The sequence below is a fragment of the Chinchilla lanigera genome, unplaced genomic scaffold (genome assembly GCF_000276665.1).
Source record: "Chinchilla lanigera isolate Chin_1 unplaced genomic scaffold, ChiLan1.0 scaffold00067, whole genome shotgun sequence".
Taxonomy (NCBI): domain Eukaryota; kingdom Metazoa; phylum Chordata; class Mammalia; order Rodentia; family Chinchillidae; genus Chinchilla; species Chinchilla lanigera.
In genome coordinates this window covers 11,535,372-11,541,130 of record NW_004955468.1, presented here as the reverse complement: position 1 = coordinate 11,541,130, position 5,759 = coordinate 11,535,372, and positions in this window count along the sequence as shown.

The window sequence follows — 5,759 nt, the reverse complement described above, 5'->3', positions numbered from 1 at the left end:
GAGCATTGGGTACAATGATTGTTAAGCAGGGATATTTTCAGGTCTGTTTATTGTTAACTGCTCCCAAGCAGACCCTGAGGGTCACTTCCTAGCAAGTCTTCTGATTTCCTAAGTGTGTATCTTGTAACTTTCTTGTCAATGGGACAGAACACTTGGTACTCACTACTTAAAGGAGAGATTTATTTTGGCTTATGGTTTCAGATGTCTCAGTCCAAGCATGGTTGGCCAGCTCCAAGAGAGGCATGGTGGGAGAGAATGGTGGAGGACAGCTGTGTACTGCGTGATGGTCAGGAAGCAGAGAGAGAAGGGCGGAGCCTAGAGCACGAATACCCTTTTCAGTGGTCCTTCTCCAACAGGCCCCACTTCTTAATGGCACATCCAGCCCCTGAACTCATCAATGGGTGAATGTACTGATTAGATTCAATTGCCTTTCAACACAAGAGACCTTGGGGGGAGACGTTTTAGATCTAAACTATGACAGTGTGTATTTTGTATGTCATACCGGACCCTTTTTATGGATAACAAAGCCCTTCCTGTACATATAAGGATGGTTTTTGGCAGCTGGGTTCTATTATGGATTTCTTAAATCCCTGACCATGGCTGATTAGATAAATAAATGATCTCCTGACCTAATCTGGACTAGGTTGATTATTCTTCTATTTATAATTTTGAATTTAGTTTTTTAAGATTTATGCTATTTGTTACTGAAAAAGTCTTTACTGAAGACCACTACACAGCTTTCTTTTTACTGTGTTACCCTCCCATTCAGAGACTTATATTGGCAGGTTTTAGGTGAACAGCTGTTTGTTGTAGATTTTCAGAAGTCTTTTCTTCTGTATATAGTTTTTATCTCAGAATCTGGCAAATGTTCTTGGCTCAATCTTAAATATAGAAAATCCCATGTAAATGATCTCATTAGATTTGAAATTTCTCTGTGAGTGTTTCTCAATGCCAAATTTTTTTTTATAACAGCACTTTCATGAAGTAACCTCCTATTCTTTAAAATCATTTAAAAAGAAGAGATTTGACAGAGAAAATATGGTTTAGGGCATACCATTCAAAATTTATGCAAAAATGTAATTGGAGTAATTTCAAAAGCACTAGCTACCTTAATAAAACTATTATCATGAATAAATTAAGATACAACACACCAACTACTGGATTTTACCTTAGAAAAGTACAGGTAGATCTCACCTGATAGAATGGTATATAAAGAAAGATTGAGGGATGGAGACAAAAGGCCAGATGCATAAGGGCTGGGACAGACAGGAAGCAGTTCCCTCCAAGCCAGAGCATGTGACCAGATGGGTGGAGAGGAACAATATTTGGTTCTGCCTTCCTTGTTTGCTGTAATCCCTTTTGTTACTATACTGGTGATAGCTGCTTGTACTTGCTGATGGAAACTCATGAGTGACAGAAGAACAGTAACTCACCTTCAGTATTACACTGATGTACCCCACTTACTAACCACAGCTCAGTTAGTTGATGTTGCAGAATCCAGTGTAGTAACAGAAGAGAGTGTCCTAGTGACCAGTGGCGGGGGTGCTGGAGTTTCTGTTGATTTGAGGTGTATGGTAGTCTGGTTGGAAGGGGTATCTAACACTCTGGTATTGATGCTACATTTTATTTATTTATTTATTTTAGCTAAACTGAGGCATCGTTCTCCAAAGTAGGTTCTGGCTTTGTTAATTACATAAGACAAGGATGTTGCAGAAGGAATTGCTGCTCGAAGGTCACTGGAACATTCAGAAGCTGATGAAGTCATTTCTCAAGGATGTATTTGGGTGGGTGAGTGAAGCTTCAAAAGGATAACAGCAGCTTCAGTTCAGAAATCTGATTAGGCAGATGACTAAGATGGAAATATTGTGAGGCCTGAGAGAGACCTTTTCCAAGTGTGTTGCACTGGCCTGAACAGATGACTAATGTAGCAGCTTCTGGACCCAGGACCAGACATACTAAGAGTCTTGGGTGTATGTATGTCAGAAACATACTCAAAGGGGTGGATGTGAATCATGCATGTTTGATAATGTAGAAAGAAGAACGATACATTGAAAAAGATATGGAGACGGAGATGAGCAGGGACAGTGCTAAAGATTTCTGAACCATTCAAGAAGGTAGCAGTGTCTTTCCTGCTGCTTGGATGTTGGAAGTGAACTCCTTTCTCAGCCAGGGTAAACTGATCAGTGCATTTAATCCCTCAAGAGATTAAGTTAATCTGCTGACATATTTCTCCAGAACCAGTTTATAGGTTATAGACTCAGCACCATTGACATCAATTCACTGGCACCTTGAGAAGGCCAAACTAAGTTTTTTGTCAGCTCTTCTCAATCTCTCAGATACTGTGGTATTTCTAATTTTGCCTTTGGCAATCTTGAATCCTGGGTCTGGAGGAAATAATGTCTATAATATATGATTTATCAGTTTTATATCAGCTTGTTTTCTACGTAAAAATGTAGTAATGTGGGCAGTCAATAGTGTGATGATTTTGTGTTTCCTATAAAACTCTTTTAACTCTTTAAAGTAAGGACTATTGAATTCATGGGGTTTGAAAGCGCCACACTCCACTTAGCAAGGAAGTCCAAGTTGTAGGTGATGAATGGATCTGCCTTTGCTTAGGTAACGTGGACCTCTGGTTGAAACAAGCAAAATTAAACATTGAGAGGGATGAATTTGGAGTCTAATTTCTTTGGATTTTTAATTTAAAAGGGCAAAACAATTTGATATTAGCCTTTAATTCATTTGGATTTTACTTACAAGGGAAATTTCATTTCTGGACTTTAATCCTTCTTTGGAAATTTAATAATGAAGAGATTTTTGTATTTAGATTTGAGGCATCTATATGTTGTTGACATTAATTACTGAAATAGCTTAATATTGTCATTTAATTTCAATTCAGAGTCTGAAGAACTAGATTGGAGAGTCTAAAGATAATTTGGATTGGCAATGGATTAGGGAGTGAATTTTGGACTTGCTTATAGCATGGCCTTAGCATTAATTTAATTAATCTATTGTTTTGGCCTATTTAACATCTACTGGGTCAAAATCTACTTTGACTCCCGACAGTCAGAGAGGCTTTATGAAGGCACACTAGGGTAGTCACATTGTCAGTTAATCACAGGTTTATTGATTGAGCCAGACAGATAAAAAAAAACCAAAAAGTAAAGAATATTTTTGGATGAAATATTTATACCCCACTTCTCCATGGAAGCAGCCTTAGAAGGGTTCTTAGCCTCATTCTCATAAGTCATTCTTCCTTCCAGGGGATGGGTCAGTTGTGCCTGCACACCTCTTCTCAGCTCTGCCTATCCCGGCATCCCTCCCATTGTTCTCTTGAAATTCACCCTCGTGGGAGCAATTACACCATGGAAATCACAAAACGCTACATACACATCAGGGCTCTTTGTATTGGAGAACTATTGACCAGCAGGCCACTGCAAAGGGTGATTTATCCTATTGATGACTTTGGGATATTAAACCGAGTGTGTGGATCAGTCCTTTCCTCCTTCCATCTCTGTGTGTGTTCTCAGGTCTGCCCACCTGCAGATAGCACATGTTTGGATCTGTCCCTGGCCGCACAGTGACCTTGGCCTAAATACCGTGTACAGTGTGAGGAAGTCTGTCTGCTAGCAGCGCCAGGGCTTGGGTTGAACACATCTGTCTATTTCTAGGGATCAGTGTAAAGCATTTTCGTCAACATAGTCTCTTTCAAGTTTTCAGATCAGCATTTTGACCTCTACTTCTCTGACTTTTCTCTTGGTTCAAAACCCAGATGGGAAGAGCAGTCCATTGATAAGTTTCCCAACTTCCACATTCAAATTCCTTCCCTTGAGTAGTTTGGACGTTGTATATGCTTGTACTGCTCTTATAGTTACTTTAAAAATAGGCCTGTTTTTTTAAAAAAATTGTATTTTCATTTTGAAAAATGATCCTACTAAGAATTGGAAATTTGTGTCATATTTACAACACTCAAGATAATTTAAAGAAAACTTTACTGTCTGTCCCAGATGTAAGCATGGTAATAAAATTATGTTGTTGTTCTTACATATTTTTTTGAGTAGAATACTTTTCTTTAACAAAATTTTTATTTTGGAATAATTTTCAACTTATAGATGTTTTGCAAACATAATACTGTGAATTCCCTTATGCTGTTCACCTAATATTAACATCTTACATTGCCACAGTGCATTTGTTAAAACTGAAAAAAGGCATTGGTACATTACCGTTAACTAAACTCCATCCCCTTTTTTTCGTTTCCCTAGTTTTTATGTTCATGTTCATTTCCTGTTTAAGGATTCAGTCTGGGATACTGCATTGCATTTTGCCAGCATGTCTTTTGTCTTTCTGGTCTCTGAGAGCTTCTCAGTCTTTCCTTGTTTTTCATGACCTTGATGATTTTGAGGAGTTCTGGTTGGGTATTTGTAGAAAGTCTCTGTTTGCATTTGTCTGATATTTCTTCTTTCCATAGTTGACTGAAGTTGTGAGATTTTGGGGTGAATTATTTATTGTTGTTAGTACCTATAAACGCAGTAGATATATAGATATTTATGTGTGCTATGGAATATCGTTTTGAATTTTAAAAGCCAAGTATGAGGTACCATGTAAGTAGCTTTTTATAACTTGCTTTTTCAAATTCAATATTGTTTTGAGATCTATCCTTTTGAAATAATTTTGTTTTGCTATAATGTGATATATGCATTCCTGAAAATCTTCATGTTCTGCATAATTGTGCACTAAAAATAACAGGCTTGTGGGATAATTAGACCCATGGATAATTAGGGGCAGGCCACTCCAAACCTATGTGCTTTCACATCACAGCATTAACATGAACAGTCTCAATCCAGTGGAATTATTAGCTCAGTGACAGCTTCTCACACGCTTTCACCAGCTTCTCAATTATAGCCCTGGTTTTGGAGCCTTATGTCCGAGGCTCCCATGACCTACTTGGAGATGTATTTATTTAAGGGCTATCATTTTCAATAGAGGTTAGCTTCATCAGAATTTAAAATCTGATCATGAGTTTAGCTGTACTCATCAACAGCAAAAAATTTTTTTTAATCCAGGGAGAAATGTCTTGGCAGCATCTCCGTCAGTGTTTGCAGCCTAATACTGTGGAATGCATAGCAATTTTTGAAGTCTCTAAACCATCTACTGCGCGTACTAACAGCACTTAGGTGGAATGTTTGAGCTTTCCATTAAGATTGTCACATTATTCCTAAGGATTCTTTTTAACTGTGAGAAAGGGTGGTCTTTACTGCTTCACTGTCACTTTGCTAGAGAAGATGGCATATGCATAAATATAACCTCTATGTTATATTGGCACTATTCTTTAATTTATGTAGATTTTTATTTGCATATTGTAATGAGGCATGGTCTACTTTGTATCTGGACACCTGAATTGTTGCAAAGCAGGATATACATAGTCATATCTTTTAACTGAGATAAATGATTTCCTCATATGAATAAGCATTTCTCAAATGATGGACATTTCAATTCCATGTTTTACCCTCAGTAACAAGCAATACTGCAAATCTGCAAATGTTTCCTTTTTTTTTTGTCTCTGAGGGGGTTTTTATAGATTACATCCTAGAGATAGAATTGCTAGAATATAAAGTATTAATGAGACATATAAATTAATTTGGGGAGCATTAACACTATGGTATCAGATATGGGGTCTACTTCTCCATTTACTCAATTTATTCATTTTATGTCTCTGATATATATATACCCTAATCTTCAGATTTTCAATCAATTCTGTGCCT